Source organism: Bos taurus, chromosome 16 (genome assembly GCF_002263795.3).
Source record: "Bos taurus isolate L1 Dominette 01449 registration number 42190680 breed Hereford chromosome 16, ARS-UCD2.0, whole genome shotgun sequence".
Taxonomy (NCBI): Eukaryota; Metazoa; Chordata; class Mammalia; order Artiodactyla; family Bovidae; genus Bos; species Bos taurus.
The window spans coordinates 36,996,172-37,014,140 of NC_037343.1; the positions used below are offsets into that span (position 1 = coordinate 36,996,172).

At 37.4% G+C, this 17,969-nt stretch overlaps 1 protein-coding gene across 8 annotated transcripts in view; it reads right to left on the bottom strand.

Annotated features, from left to right (window-relative positions):
- NME7 (NME/NM23 family member 7) overlaps positions 1-17,969 on the bottom strand; it is a 245,919-nt gene that overhangs the window by 212,168 nt on the left and 15,782 nt on the right. Inside the window, exon 2 of one of the 8 annotated variants that reach the window (XM_059875438.1) lies at positions 4,468-4,505. The gene's annotated coding sequence lies outside the window, so the exon portion shown is untranslated. 8 annotated transcript variants of the gene reach the window in all.

A 17,969-nucleotide genomic window follows, 5' to 3' on the forward strand; every position in this document is an offset into this window, starting at 1 on the left:
TATATATCAAAGAGTGAGTGAGCATTCAGGCCTTCCTAAAAATTAGTCTTCATCAATGATAATATAAACATTTTCACATTGCATCAAACATACATTACTAAGTAGAATATAAAATTCACATAATTTGTAAGATTGAAATAGCTGATTTTAAGGGAATTTCAACCAATGCTGGAATTCCAGGTGATGTGACATTTGAAGGTCAACTAAGCCTTTGGAGGGGCTTCCAGGTGGCTCAGTGGTAAAGAACCAGCCTCTCAAGTAGGAGGTGTGGTTCAATCCCTGGGTCAGGAAGATCCCCTGGAGAAGAAAATGGCAACCCACTCCAGTATTCTGGCCTGGAGAATCCCATGGACATAGGAGCCTGGCAAGCTACAGGCCACGGGGTCGCAAAGAGTTGGACAGGACTTAGTGACTAAACAATTACAAGCCTTTGGAAAATCAAATTATACCACACCTCTCTGTCACTGCTTGAAGGAAGGCTCAGCCCTAAATGGATCATGTGAAACTAACAATGTTTTCCATGCATATGTGCTTTTAGGAAGAGATGGCAAGAATACACAGAAGAACTGTACAAAAAAGATCTTCATGACCCAGATAATCATGATGGTGTGATCACTCACCTAGAGCCAGACATCCTGGAATGTGAAGTCAAGTGGGCCTTAGAAAGCATCACTACGAACAAAGCTAGTGGAGGTGATGGAATTCCAGTTGAGCTACTCCAAATCCTGAAAGATGATGCTGTGAAAGTGCTGCACTCACTATGCCAGCAAATTTGGAAAACTCAGCAGTGGCCACAGGACTGGAAAAGGTCAGTTTTCATTCCAATCCCAAAGAAAGGCAATGCCAAAGAATGCTCAAACTACCACACAATTGCACTCATCTCACACGCTAGTGTGAAGCCAGGCTTCAGCAATATGTGAACCGTGAACTTCCTGATGTTCAAGCTGGTTTTAGAAAAGGCAGAGGAACCAGAGATCAAATTGCCAACATCCGCTTGATCATGACAAAAGCAAGAGAGTTCCAGAAAAACATCTATTTCTGCTTTATTGACTATGCCAAAGCCTTTGACTGTGTGGATCACAATAAACTGTGGGAAATTCTGAAAGAGGTGGGAATACCAGACCACCTGATCTGCCTCTTGAGAAACCTGTATGCAGGTCAGGAAGCAACAGAACTGGACATGGAACAACAGACTGGTTCCAAATAGGAAAAGGAGTTCGTCAAGGCTGTATATTGTCACCCTGTTTATTTAATTTATATGCAGAGTACATCATGAGAAACGCTGGACTGGAAGAAACACAAGCTGGAATCAAGATTGCCAGGAAAAATATCAATAACCTCAGATATGCAGATGACAGCACCCTTATGGCAGAAAGGGAAGAGGAACTAAAAAGCCTCTTGATGAAAGTGAAAGTGGAGAGTGAAAAAGTTGGCTTAAAGCTCAACATTCAGAAAACAAAGATCATGGCATCCGGTCCCATCACTTCATAGGAAATAGATGGGGAAACAGTGGAAACAGTGTCAGACTTTATTTTTCTGGGCTCCAAAATCACTACAGATGGTGACTGCAGCCATGAAATTAAAAGGCGCTTACTCCTTGGAAGGAAAGTTATGACCAACCTAGACAGCCTATTCAAAAGCAGAGACATTACTTTGCCAACAAAGGTTCGTCTAGTCAAGGGCTATGGTTTTTCCCGTGGTCATGTATGGATGTGAGAGTTGGACTGTGAAGAAGGCTGAGCGCCGAAGAATTGATGCTTTTGAAATGTGGTGTTGGAGAAGACTCTTGAGAGTCTCTTGGACTGCAAGGAGATCCAACCAGTCCATTCTAAAGGAGATCAGCCCTGGGATTTCTTTGGAAGGAAGGATGCTAAAGCTGAAACTCCAGTACTTTGGCTATCTCATGTGAAGAGTTGACTCATTGGAAAAGACTCTGATGCTGGGAGGGATTGGGAGCAAGAGGAGAAGGGGACAACAGAGGATGAGATGGCTGGATGGCATCACTGACTCGATGGACGTGAGTCTGAGTGAACTCTGGGAGTTGGTGATGGACAGGGAGGCCTGGCGTGCTGCAATTCACGGGGTCACAAAGAGTCGGACACAACTGAGCCACTGATCTGATCTGATGTGCTTTTAAAAATCCCTTAGTTCAAGAGTAAGTTTATTAAGCTTGTGCCAAAAATATAATTGTACTTTTGCCTCATACACTTCAATATTGGTGGTTGGTGGTGGCTTAGTCACTAACTTGTGTCTGATTCTTGCACCCCATGGACTGTAGCCCACCAGGCTCTTCTGTCCATGGGATTCGCCAGGCAGGAATAGCAGAGTGGGTTGCCATTTCTTTCTCCAGGGGATCTTTCCCACCCAGGAATCAAACCCAGGTCTCCTGCATTGCAGGCAGATTCTTTACTGACTGAGCCACGAGGGAATCCCACACTTCAATATTACTGGTCAGAAAAAACCATTCCAGAAATATTGCCATTGGTAACAACGTGGATGGACCTATTATACTAAGTGAAGTAAGTTAAACAAAGGCAAATACTATGATATCACTAATCTGTGGAATCTAAAAAATAATACAAATGTATCTATTTGCAAAACAGAAACATACAAAGAAAACAAATGATTACCAAATAGGGAGGTGGGCAAGGGATAAATGAGAAGTAGGAAATTAACAGATATACATTACTATATATAAAACAGATAAACAACAAGGATTTCCTATGTAGCACAGGGAATAAATCTGAAAATATATGTATGTATGCATTCTTGGCTGTACACCTGAAACTAACACAGTATTGTTATTATAAATCTATTATACTTCAATTTAAAAAAAAACATTCCATTTCTGATGACACTATAGCAGTCAATCAACAAATACTGACTGGACCTGGCACTACCATTATTGCTCAGTGCAGTGTTGTTGCTCGTCATTCAGCTGCTCAGTCATATCCACCTCTTTGCGATCTCATGGACTGCAGCATGCCAGCCTTCCCTGTCCTTCACCATCTCCTGGAGTTTGCTCAAACCCATGTCCATTGAGTCGCTGGTGCCATCCAACCACTTCATCCTCTGTCGTCCGATTCTCCTCCTGCCTTCAACCTTTCCCAGAATCAGAATCTTTTTCAATGAGTCGGCTCTTCACAACAGGTGGCCAAAGTATTGGAGCTTCAACTTCAGCATCAGTCCTTCCAATGAATATTCAGGGTTGATTTCCTTTAGGATTGACTGCTTTTACCTTCTTGCAGTCCAAGGGACTCTCAAGAGTCTTCTCCAACACTCTTGCTGGTAGTAGCTTCAGCAAATGACGTGGCTCTGAGCTGTGTTGCTTGAAAAGAAAATCCAGGAAACTGAAGAGCTTTCTTTTGGGGTCAGATGGAAAACACTTCAGGATAGCTAAGAACACAGGCTCTAGAGTCAGACAGACCTGGGGTTGGTGACACAGACAAGATAAACCTCTTGAGCTTCAGGTACACTCCCTGCAACATGGGAACAGTAATAGTACTTTCCTTAGAGAGTAGTTATGTGGATTAGATGACTAGTGTATACAAAGCCCTAGGATTTCTGTTACTTAGGTCTTATTGCAGTGATGGTGGCTTGTTGGGACACCTGTGACTTGTGAGCTACACTGCACACAAGTATTTCTTCACTGGCCTTTCTCTGATATTCAAGAAGGGGCTCTTTGAATTAGTGACACTGCAGCCTGCAAAGGAACAAATCCTAGTAAATAGTTTTTTAAAGGTTTTTGCAGAAGAAAAAAAATCAGTGGGAAGGAAGAAGTTTGTGACAAAGAGAAAACTATGAATGTGACTAAAATTTTATTATGAAAAGAAGAGCTACTGAACATATATAGCTATTTCTGCAATAAGTTAATTTTTTACAAAGGGCATGTAGCAAATCAGAGTCAGTATAAATTTTTGCCTTTTAAGGAGCTCAGACAAAATTATGGCTCTGTTTTTATCAATACTAAATCGAGTACCAATTTTCTTCTTAAATTTTATGATGTCATCTCTTACATGTTAATCATTAGTATTATAACTCAAACTTCTCAAAGGAAAGGTACCACTGGAAAAAAATCACAAATTACATGAATAAACGCAAAATTACTGCTGCAATTTGTAGATATAAAAACATAAATAATGTGCCTTGGTTTGGCATGGAAACACTGAGATAATAGAAAATCATAAGAAAACATTCACATTCTATAGCTAATATAATATATAAAGTCATAATAGACATTATACTTACTAGCAAACTGTATGTTCAAAGGAGCAGGTGTCATATCTTACCATTGAACTACTCTAAGATTCAAAATTAACTATGTGCCCAGTTACCAAGACCAAGAAGAAATCTAAGGAGCTACATGAATGTTTATGAGATAGGAGTAAAATCTGAAGACTCTCCCTCCAATTCCACAAAGCAAAGAAGAGATGTTCTATATTTTACTTAAAAGAGAGAAATAGGTACTTATAAGAAAGCATGCCAGTCCAAGGCTTCTCTGGTATCTAAAATAAAGCACACAAAAATAAAATAAAATAAAGCACAGAAAATTATTTTCAAATAAGTTATCTAAATCTTCATTTTATAGTTCAACAGTGAAATAAAATGTCTGCTTAAGGCAACTTTTCACATAATTTTTTACTCCTGATAGCAAAGCCTGGGACAAAGGCAGGCTTTCTTTCATTTGAAAAAGAAAATCACACTCATTATCTGATCCCACATCAATTATAAATTCAGAAGAAACAATAAAATATTAATATGGATAGAAATGTTCTTCCCCCATACATAAGCATTTGGGTTTATGAGTTCATGGGTATATATGCATTTAAGTGTATATTAAGTGAAGATGAATATTTCTGAATAATACATGAAAATAGTACAAAATTATCTTTACTGCTTTTTACAAATAAACTACAAGGTTTCTGAAGAGCAGTTCTGATTTTAAATTGCTCCACTGGGGTAGAGCTCCTTAACAAGTATGTTATTCTTCCAGGGACCCTTTCTTTATTCTCATAAGGCCTCAAGGGGATACTGGAAAAATAAGGTATCAGCCCAGTACATACCAACACAAATATCACCACCTTTAAACACTTAAAATGCTTACAAAGAAGAAAAGGAAGGAAGGAAGATGGTGCCATTATTGTATTGGTTTTTTTTTAGGGTACCAACAATCATTATCTTGCATAAATCAGGGGGATCCACTGTTTACCTTTGATTACTTGTACTTATGACTCTTTTTGGCATCTGGTCCCATCACTTCATGGGAAATAGATGGGAAAACAGTGGAAACAGTGTCAGACTTTATTTTGGGGGGCTCCAAAATCACTGCAGATGGTGACTGCAGCCATGAAATTAAAAGACACTTACTCCTTAGAAGGAAAGTTATGACCAACCTAGATAGCATATTCAAAAGCAGAGACATTACTTTGCCAACAAAGGTCTGTCTAGTCAAGGCTATGGTTTTTCCAGTGGTCATGTATGGATGTAAGAGTCAGACTGTGAAGAAAGCTGAGTGCCAAAGAATTGATGCTTTTGAACTGTGGTGTTGGAGAAGACCCTTGGACTGCAAGGAGATCCAACCAGTCCATTCTAAAGGAGATCAGTCCTGGGTGTTCATTGGAAGGACTGATGCTAAAGCTGAAACTCCAATACTTTGGCCACCTCATGTGAAGAGTTGACTCATTGGAAAAGACTCTGATGCTGGGAGGGATTGGGGGCAGGAGGAGAAGGGGATGACAGAGGATGAGATGGCTGGATGGCATCACCGACTCGTTGGACGTGAGTTTGAGTGAACTCTGGGAGTTGGTGATAGACAGGGAACCCTGGCATGCCTCAATTCACAGGGTCGCAAAAAGTTGGATACGACTGAGCGACTGAACTGAACTGAACTGAACTGATAGAGAGCAAACTGCTAGTCAGAGCCAGTGCTGGAATTCAAAGGTTTGTCTGATGCCAAAAAATTGATGCTTATTTTCAGATATTGAAAGCACTGAATCAAGACATATAACAAAATCAGGAGTTCTGGATCAGCCAGAAGAGCAGCAGAGATGGGAGGCAGTGAGGAAGGTAGTCTGTCTAAAAGGCACATCTGAACACAAAAGTGGGCTGCAATAATAAATCAGAGGAGATGACTACAATGAAAACTCTGGCCTCAATCCAAGGAAAAACAGGAGGCATTCCAAGTTACAGAAGGATTCTGTCAAGGTTACTGAGGCCTCTCAAATGTTTCTGGCAGTTGTATTTAAAATGTGTTATAGGAGATCATGGGGAAGGAGTTACTTGAGGTCAACACAAGACTCCAAGGGAATGAAAATCAGTTCATGGAACAGAAAAACACAATAGAAGAGAAAATACTGCAGTGCAACAGTGATCGGATGTAGTGGTGTGGATTCAGAGACACAGAAGATGCTTGTCTGGAAATGTCTTTATCTCACCTCCACTATTTTGAGGGGTAACTTTGCTAGTTATACAATTTGATAGTGGAGAACTAACAGTTATTCAGGAATGCATCTCGAAGAACAATACTTTGGTGTCTTCTACCCCAAAACAGTAACTGAAGACTATCCCAAATAACTTCAGTTATTCAAAGAAATGCATCTTTTGAAACATAAAGATATTAGGTACCAAGCATCCACTATATGTCTGAAACACAATACTGTACATCTAGTTTCTGAAATTGTGAAAGATAAGATTTTTAAATGGCCGCTACTTATGTATTTTACAATTACAGAACTGCAAAGGGTCATTGTTAAGAGAGAAATACTAATTGAGACTCATCGAAGAACAAAATAGTATATTGGGCAAAGAGGATAGGAGTAGAAAATGTTTACAAAGTTGAATAAATAAGACTGTTGAACGACTTTAGAGTCTAAATGAGAAAAGCACAGTTATTAAAGTTATTTTTTAAAAATCATAGAAAGTATATGTAATACAGGAAAAATTACTTATTATTATACAATATAATTTTTTCCATACGTTAAAATCCCATTACACTAGTGGCTTTCATATTTTTGACTACTACAGTAATAACTTCAGACTATGACCCAATATACACATATTAACACATGTAAATATGTTACTGATAAATGTCACAGAGCAATATTTATCCTTACTATACACTGTGTACTAAGATATTTTTTCTTTTCATTTTATTTAACTTTTATTTTATATTGGAGTATGGTTGATTAACAGTGCTGTGTTAGTTTTGGGTGTATAGCAAAGTGATTCAGTTATACATATATAAAGAGCCATTCTTTTTCAACTTACTAAGCTATTTCTTACTCCAGTCTTTTTTTTTTTTAACACATTAATGGAGTCCCACTAAACTGACTTTATTTATTTATTTACTTATTTTAAACTTTACAATCGAAATGAATCTGCCACAGGTATACATGTGTTCCCCATCCTGAACCCTCCTCCCTCCTCCCTCCCCATACCATCCCTCTGGGTCATCCCAGTGCAGCAGCCCCAAGCATCCAGTATCGTGCATCGAACCTGGACTGGCGGCTCATTCCATATATGATATTATACGTATTTCAATGCCATTCTACCAAATCATCCCACCCTCTCCCTCTCCCACAGAGTCCAAAAGACTGTTCTATACATCAGTGTCTCTTTTGCTGTCCTGTATACAGGGTTATTATTATCATCTTTCTAAATTCCATATATATGCATTAGTATACTGTATTGGTGTTTTTCTTTCTGGCTTACTTCACTCTGTATAATAGGCTCCAGTTTCATCCACCTCATTAGAACTGATTCAAATGTATTCTTTTTAATGGCTGAGTAATACTCCATTGTGTATATGTACCACTGCTTTCTTATCCATTCATCTGCTGATGGACATCTAGGTTGCTTCCATGTCCTGGCTATTATAAACAGTGCTGCGATGAACATTGGGGTACACGTGTCTCTTTCCCTTCTGGTTTCCTCAGTGTGTATGCCCAGCAGTGGGATTGCTGGATCATAAGGCAGTTCTATTTCCAGTTTTTTAAGGAATCTCCACACTGTTCTCCATAGTGGCTGTACTAGTTTGCATTCCCACCAACAGTGTAAGAGGGTTCCCTTTTCTCCACATCCTCTCCAGCATTTATTGCTTATAGACTTTTGGATCGCAGCCATTCTGACTGGTGTGAAATGGTACCTCATAGTGGTTTTGATTTGCATTTCTCTGATAATGAGTGATGTTGAGCATCTTTTCATGTGTTTGTTAGCCATCTGTATGTCTTCTTTGGAGAAATGTCTATTTAGTTCTTTGGCCCATTTTTTGATTGGGTCATTTATTTTTCTGGAATTGAGCTGTAGGAGTTGCTTGTATATTTTTGAGATTAGTTGTTTGTCAGTTGCTTCATTTGCTATTATTTTCTCCCATTCTGAAGGCTGTCTTTTCACCTTGCTTATAGTTTCCTTTGTTGTGCAGAAGCTGACTTTACAACTTAACAAATATAGCCAAAAATCTTTGAAAAACACTGTTATTACCTCCCATGCTCCCTTCACATACTCTCCTTTGCTCTCAGGCTCACCACCCTCAAAAAGACAAAAAAATGGTTTTCCTTACTGAAACCAAGCAATATATCAGTCATTAAAATAAATGTGCTGAACTGAAAACCGACTAGAAAGGGGAAACAATCATACATTCACACTGGCTACTGACTCATCCATGCACAGACAGAGTAGTAGCTCAAAATGAGGAGGAAATTACAACTCTATGGTTCAGTAAGGTTATAAGTGAACAACCCATGATGCTATGGGGCCTGGGCTGCGTGGCACAAATAATCAAACTGCTTAAAGTTCTCATAGAAAGATGAAGCAAAAAAGAATCAGTGTTTCTGAAATAAATTATCTGAAACAGAGTCCAGTGAAAGTGCCATATGACACTTCACTAGGTCTAAATAATTACATTCTAGCTAACAAGAATTATCACTTCTGCAGAACTAGTTTAATAGCTAAAGAAAAGAAAGAAAGTCATTCAGTCATGTCCGACTCTCTGTGACCCTATGGACTGTAGCCCACCAGGCTCCTCTGTCCATGGGATTTTCCACGGAAGAATATTGGAGTGGGTTGCCACTTCCTTCTCCAGGGGATCTTCCCGACCCAGGTATCCAACTTGGGTCTCCTGAATTGCATCTGAGCTGCCAGGGAATCCCCTTAAAAGCTAAACACCAAATTTAAAATGTGCATTATTTAAATATTTATTGTACAAATTATTTGAACTTATGGATCATAACTCAATGCCACTTAGAAGTTTTATCTCTTCCAGCAAACAATGAAGTCCTTGGCAATTTTTTTTAAATGTATCAAATTGCTGCAAGTTTTGTTACCATAGTTCTCATTACATTTTCCCACTTGCGCAAGAATTAAGAGTGAACTTTTGCGCTTCCCTCATTTCCCATGGCATCTCACAATACAGCCATGGTCTGTTAATCAATACAAGTTTAACAAAACATTCTCATTACTATTTTAAAAAATGCTTTAGTTAACTGTAGGGAACTAGGAAATTTTGGCTAAAGTTTTAAACTACTAGTTCTCTTCTTAACTGGACAGCAGTAAGCACCCTCTGTTGTATTTTGTTTTATTACTAACAGAAGCAGAAGGTATTAAGAGGTGACAAGAATACACAGAAGAACTATACAAAAAAGATCTTCACAACCAAGATAATCACGATGGTGTGATCACTCACCTACAGCCAGACATCCTGGATGTGAAGTCAAGTGGGCCTTAGGAAGCATTACTATGAACAAAGCTAGTGGAAGTGATGGAATTCCAGTTGAGCTATTTCAAATCCTAAAAGATGATGCTGTGAAAGTGCTACATTCAATATGCCAGCAAATTTGGAAAACTCAGCAGTGGTCACAGGACTGGAAAAGGTCAGTTTTCATTCCAGTCCCAAAGAAAGGCAATGGCAAAGAATGTTCAAACTACTGCACAATTGCACTCATCTTACACACTAGCAAAGTAATGTTCAAAATTCTACCAGGCAGGCTTCAACAGTATGTGAACTATGAACTTCCAGATGTTCAAGCTGCATTTAGAAAAGGCAGAGGAAACAGAGATCAAATTGCCAACATCTACTGGATCATTGAAAAGACAAAGAGAATTCGAGAAAAATATCTATTTCTGCTTTATTGACTATGCCAAAGCCTTTGACTGTGTGGATCACAACAAACTATGGAAAATTCTTAAAGAGATGGGAATACCAGACCACCTGACCTGCCTCCTGAGAAATCTGTATGAGGACAAGAAGCAACATTTAGAACCGGACATGGAAAAACAGACTGGTTCCAAATCTGGAAAGGAGTATGTCAAGGTTGTATACTGTCACCCTGCTTATTTAATTTATATGCAGAGTACATAATGAGAAACACTAGGCTGGATGAAGCACAAGCTGAAATCAAGACTGCCGGGAGAAATATCAATAACCTCAGATATGCAGATGACACCACCCTTATGGCAGAAAGTGAAGAATTAAAGAGCCTCTTGATGAAAAGTGAAAGAGGAGAGTAAAAAAGTTGGCTTAAAACTCAACATTCAGAAAACTAAGATCATGGCACCTAGCTCCGTCACTTCATGGCAAATAGATGGGGAAACAATGGAAACAGTGACAGACTTTATTTTGGGGGGCTCCAAAATCACCACAGATGGTAATTACAGCCATGAAATTAAAAGACGCTTACTCCTTGGAAGAAAAGCTACGACCAAAAAAAAAAAAAGAAAAGAAAAGCTACGACCAACCTAGACAGCATATTCAAAAGCAGAGACATTACTTTGCCAACAAAGGTCCGTCTAGTCAAAGCTATGGTTTTTCCAGTAGTCATGTATGGATGTGGGAGTTGGACTATAAAGAAAGCTGAGTGCTGAAAATTTGATGATGCCTTTGAACTGTGGTGTTGGAGAAGACTCTTGAGAGTCCCTTGGACTGCAAGGAGATCCAACCAGTCCATCCTAAAGGAGATCAGTCTTGAGTGTTCATTGGAAGGACTGATGTTGAAGCTGAAACTCCAATACTTTGGCCACATGATGCAAAGAGCTGACTCATTGGAAAAGACCCTGATGCTAGGAAAGATTGAAGGCAGTAGGAGAAGGGGATGACATAGGATGAGATGGTTGTATGGCATCACTGACTCAATGGTCATGAGTGTGAGTATATTCCAGGAGTTGGTGATGGACAGGGAGGCCTGATGTGCTGCAGTCCACAGGGTCGCAAAGAGTCGGACACAACTGAGCAACTGAACTGAACCACTTAATATAGGAAATGTTTCAGATCTAAGAAATGCAAAACTGTCTACCCCTTTTGCCTTACTCTAGTCCTTTTACCTTCATCTTCTTTTCTACTCTTCCAAATTTTAAAGCATTTAATTTTGGCACAAACTAAACTATCTTTAATTGAATCCTCCCTTTATTGAGTGAAATCTGTTTTTTTTTAAAAAGAGAGAATAAGATCTGTCTCACAAAGATTTGCCAAAATAAAAGCCCACCCACTCAGGAAAACGGTAAGCCTTCTAGTTAGCTACACTCTGTAGTTACCAATGAACTACAGAGTTGTAATTTCCTTTTCCTTTTAAGGAACCTTGCAACCACCTATACAAAGATGGATCAACAGCATAGCACAAACTGTTATCTGAGTTGGGGAAGAAACAGGAAACTAGTTCTTACCCATCATCCCATCCCAGGAAGAAGTGACTGGCTCCTTCTGGATAATGAATATAGATAAACACAGGCAGACTCTAAAATTGTAAGTAAATAACTGGCCCATTTAGTTTTTCTGGGACCAAAAAAGGATCACACTTTAAATTCTAAAGGTGAACTAATTCAGTTTCTAAATGCTGAAATACACCCTTAAATTCTCTGCAGACCTGGATCAATGGGAGGCACCATGTATCTTATTTTTTATGGTACTTCTCCTAAGCTTTTGAACACTCTCAGTTCCTTCAAAACCCTCACATATATTCTTTTCAAAACACAATTCAAATTCCACCTGCTTGGCAAAAATCTCCATGAGCCTCCCAAATGAAAGATATTTTTCAATACTCTGAAATCCCCTTGCATTTTATCTGACCCTTTGAAGCACATTTACAGTTGTCTACAGACAGTTTATCTATCTACTATAATGTAAATCCCTGAGGACAAAGGAAGGGTATCATTCATCTTTATATCCCCAAAGTACATATCCTAGGGCCTTTTACAAGTTGGCATTCAGTCAATAATTGGTCAGTACTTCAATCCTGGACTCATGTAAGAACCAGTTCCTACTGAAAACTGTTTATAAAATACCTAGCACAACACAACCCGGGCAGGTTTTTTTATATGCCCATCTGTTGCTGTTAAGATTACAAAAAAAATTGTTGTATTTCTATATCTTACTACTTTACTTCTACTTTTAATAAACTTTACCCTGCATATCTACTAATTGCTTGTCACTAATATATTTACAAGTTTTTAAAAGTACATCAGCCAAATCATATATATATTTTTTGCACTCAAATAAACATGTGTTTAATTAGTCACTATATAAACAAACTAATAATTTCTAAACACCTACGAGGCTGAGGTAAACATACTCAAGCCTTTAAAAACACCAGTGATTGGGAGAGGAGAAGAAAAGACATACCACCAGATACTGTACTTAATTCCTCGTGTCTGATTACTATTAAGAAGTTCAACATCAGATTTTCTGTTTTTAATAATAAAACAAAAAGCTGATAAAATACGTTGACAGTGTAGGTTGCTTTCACACACATGATCTTCAGCAGGCTCTGTACAGACTGAATTGATAGAATAAGAACCCTTCTAGACTCGGTCCTAGGTTCTAGGTGGGAGAAGGGGGGATATACAGAGGTCAAAATAACAATCCTCATAATCAGGTGCTTTGCAATCATCCTAAATGGGCAAATAAAAACCAGTACACATGAAAAAAAAAAAAGCTAGAAAACTACACAAATAATTCAGAAATAAGCCAAGTGCTGTGATAAGCCAAAACTACAGGCATTTGAAGAAGAGCAGTTTATATGATCATCATGACAAAGCCACAGAGAGCTGAGCTGGGAATAAGCTTGGGTGTTATTGGTAGCCTGGTAGGATGGAGCTTGTACAAGGACACAGAAGGTTCAACAAATGATACGTTTACATTTTAAAAACCAAATGAAAGTAGTGGATCATTGAGATAGTGAACATTCTGAATAGAGACATAAGATCATAAGGCTAAAATTAAAATAAGAGTCATCTGAATAGGGATATGCTCTGTTGAGGAGGAGCCTTATTGCCAGTACCTAGAAAAGTATCTGGCAAAAGAAGGGGCTCAATAAATGTTTTCCAATATAATAACTGGATGTACAGATGGATGGATAAGAGCACAAACAGTCTAAATCAGAGAGACTGATTGGGAGACGAATCAAATGTCTTAATTCAGGCCTAAAAGTGGTAACAGTTAAGAATGAAGAGGAAGTGATGAATATGAGACAATTTTAAGTAAGTAGTAATAAATTCATGACAGAAAGGGAAGAGATACGGGAATAAAACACAGAGATGGATCAAAGCTTTTTCAAAGTTTCCAAAGTGAATGGAAGAATGCAGGGATCTTTTCAAAGGTAAACGTAATAAGATTACATTTAGGCCAATAGATTTTTGAAATGAAGACAGAACTTTTAATTGTTATAGTAATTAATAATTTGGAGCTACAAGATTAGGCAGATTCTTTACAAGCTGAGCTACCAGGAAAGCCCAGAAGTACAGAACTGATGATTTAAAATCCTCCCCTCCATAAAAAATGTATTAGAATAGATAAAAGCTAGCAATTTCATGAAAAATTCCCAAAGGAAACATATCTTCCAAAAAATCATTTTTATCGTCATCAACAAAGCAATAACATGACTCTAATTTATTATCAGTATTATTATTGTAGCTGCTAACATTTACTGAGCCTTTATTATGTATTATGCACCACAGTGATTTATATATATTATTGCATTTTATCCTTACAGTGATTCTAGAAGATTGTTATGATTGTACCCACCTTCCAGAATAGGAAACTGGGACACAGAGTAGTTAAATAACCACATTTAAGTGCCAGAAGCAGAACTTAAATCTAAGTTTGATAATATTCTAGGCCAAATATTCTCTAAGATCCTAGATAGAATTAAAAAAAAAAAAAACTCAACACTGCTTTTCCTATTTTTAAAAAATCTTAATCTATGAAGGTTTCTATTACTGTTTTACAACATATGTAATGTATTAACACAGAGGTGTATAAATTACAACTAAGCACTCTTTTATGAGGGAGAGACAGTCTATTTTTTTCTAGTAGGAATGGGAGATCAAAACAATTTATATATATACACACACACACATACATATATATGTTTTATATATGTGTGTACATGTTATATGTGTACATGTGTGTACATATATGTTATATATATGTGTGTACATATATATACATACACACACACACCCTTTCCTGTCTACCTTTGTTTCCTACAAGAATTCAGTATCAAAAGTTTTATCTTCTTTTTTCTTTAAAAAGAGACCACTTAAATGCCCAGAAGAATTAAAAGTGGGGTCTTGAAGATATATATATATCTTCACACACACACACACACACCCCCATGTTCACAGCAGCATTATTCACAATAGCTAAAATATGGAAGCAATCCAGCATCCATTAATGGGTGAATGAATAAACAAAAATGTGATATATACATACAAGGGAATATTATTCGGCTTTAAAAAGGAAGGAAATTCTGACACTTGCCACAACATGGATGAAACTTGAGGACATTATACTAAATAAAATAAACCAGTCACGAAAAGATAAATACTGCATGATTTCATTTACGTGAGGTACTTAAAGAGTAGTCAAAACTATAGTTGCCAAGGCCTGGGGGAGAGGGAAATAGGAGTCATTGTTTATAGGTTACAGAGTTTCAGTGTTACAAGATGACAAGAATTATGGAGATGGATGGTTGGTTGCACAACATTATAAGTGCATTTAATACCACTGAATTGTACACTTAAAAATAGTTAAGATGATAAATTTCATGTTGTGTGTATTTTGTCACAATAGTTTTTATTTTTTGTCTGGCTATTGATTGTGAAAACTGATAAACATGTTTTATTATTGTGGGAAAAAAAAAAGGAAGAAAAAAGAAAAAAACAGACCACAGATGCTCAAATTCTCTATTTACACATTCATTTATTTTAAAAGCATTTATTAACTGCTTCTCTTGTGCCAAACTCTGGTGGTACATTCAGTGATTTCTAAGAAACAATCCCTGATTTTAAGGAGGTCAGTAAGGAAGTCAGTGATGTAAAACCCAAATACATAAACAAATCATTCTAAGTTAATATTCCAAGGACAATAATAGTGATAGTCAAAAGCTAGCACTTTCTATTAGGTACTTGTTATGTGCTAAGTAAACACTTTTACCTGAACAATGTTAGGAGAGAGATGGATTATTATCTGTACTTGAAAGAAAATAAAACTGATTCGGATAGGTTAAAAAACACTCTCAAGGGGACCCGGCTTAGAAACATGTGAACCCAGGCAGGTTGATTCCAGAACCCATGCTTCTAACCACGCTCCCCAGAGTGGCAGAAAGGGGGTCTGAGGGAAACAGGACCACGCAGCCTACACATACTACTCTGTTTGCTAGGTCCCCAATACCCAAAGCCAAACTCTTTCATTTTCATTGCCTATTGAAACAAATCACATATTAAAAAACAACACAACAACAATAAAAATCAGGCCATACTCGTCAGACTTGTAATTCTAACATTTCGCTGAAAAATGTATATTGCATTCTACAATGCTATATTTCAGAAAACATGGCAACAAAACACTTTTGTTTATACAAAAGTGCTCCCCTGCTTAAATCAAACTGAAATGGATTTGTAGAATTCAACATGAACAATAGTTTTAAACCAGAAATCTGATTTTTCAGAAGTTGCATACTTAAGATTCAGTAACTGGTCACCATCTATTTTAACCCAAATATCTGCTTCTATGTGATCTCAAAGGCATCCTGAAGTAAACTATATAGATGGTAAAGTTTACCATTCAACAGGCTTCTAAAGTTTAATCTAAGTCTCCATGTACCTCCATCCACCCTGAATGACTCAAAATAGAAATCAACAGTACATGAGAACCTGCCACATCAAGCCAGCTGCTTTCAGTGAGGATTCGTGAAAAGTGGTTCCAAAGAACTTCACTTGGTCTCGAACATTCTGAGAACATAGTGGATCCTTAAATATTTATTACCTGACTAGTAGGTACATAAACATAGCAATTCCTATGGCTCTACTTAGATGCCACGGTGGTAAGTACAGTAGAAATGAAAAGTCAACGACCAAAAGGTTTCTATTTTCCCATTACCATGGACTAGACTTTAGGCAATACCTTGTTTTGTACTAAATCTTTACCAGTTTTCCTCCAGCGCTTCTTTCAAAGATCAAGCATTCTTTTACACAGAGTTGTGTCAAATACTAACCTTAACTTTAATGTGGCCAAAACTACTTTCAAACCTGTCCAGATTGTTCTCAGAGGGCTATTACTTCCTGATAAATCCACCATGAAAGGCAAACAGAAGGTTAGTTCAAGTGAAAAGGGTCTTCGTGTAGAGAATCTGATTTGCTAAGTCTAGCTTAGTAGTTCTCATGAATAAAGTCAGACAAGCAAGTAACATTAGGAGGAAAAGTTTGGCGAACTATTAAATTCAGTTATTTTCCTATTCCATGAAAATTCTTTAAGAATTAAGTAAAAATGCTGTAATCATCTTTTAAAAATGTCAGTTTAAGGCCAATTATCTTCTCCCTTTATGAAAAAGAGAATGTTCAACATGAGGATTCTACATATTTCCAAGATTTAGTTTTCCTTTTTAAAAGAGTCATTTGAGAAAATATCTCAGGAGTAGAATGCATTCTTTTCTTTAACAGAAAAAAATACCAGGGGAAACCTTCTCTCTGAAAAGCAAGGCTGAAAGAATACACAATTATTGTAAAGTCTTTCCAGATCAATCCTAGCCAACTGATATTTCTATATACTTGGAACTTGATTTTCACCAACTTCCAGAGATCAAGGGAACATATATAAATTAAGTGACTTGGCAAGAGTTTTGTGACTTGCAAAGTAGCAGAGTTTAACAAAACCTTTGTTTCCTGATAGGCAAATTGATGCTTCCACAGTAGAACACTGGGCTGTCATCTGGCAGGTTTGTACAACACATAATCTCTCCATAACAAAATTCTGAGCTTCTGAAGGATAGAAACTGCACCATTTATTGCTTTTGAGACTCCAGAGTGATTTTGCTAGTTTTGGGACCCTTAAAAAAAAAGTCAGACATATGCTACCAAAATAAAGATTGAAGGGAGTAAATAAATGTGTTCAGGACAAGATCTTGATAAATGGCAAAAGTTCACCCTTCAAGATTAAAAACAAAACCCAACACCCATTTGTCTGCATGTCTGTTTATTTCTATTTCCAGAAAAATTCCAAAAGACATTTTTTCTTACTTTTTCAAATAAGTATGGTTTTCCTAACTGGCACCTTAAAAAACATACTTGATGAAAGATTAAGGGACTCCAGGATAAGAGTTATCCATAAAGGATCTCTTGTCAATAATTATCTGAACCACAATACTCAAAAAGGCAAATGGATCTGAACCAAAAAAGAAATATTAGGTCTAACTATAATGGCAAGAGACTATGAAAGCAATTACACACTATTCACCTAATAGTCAATTAGAAAATTTATTCCATTCTTGGGCTAGAAATCATTTCATAACACAGAAAATTAGAATATAAATGGTATCTGTACATTTTTGGATCCAAAGAGCTGTTGCTAAGGTCATAACAAGTATAGCTGGCCTAATCTTATCATGCCTTTATCCCACAGCCACTGCACCACTGGGCCTGGAAGTGAATGTGCTAACCAGTCTCCATGTGTCCTTCCAGACCTTCACTCTGCTCTTTTTTAACCT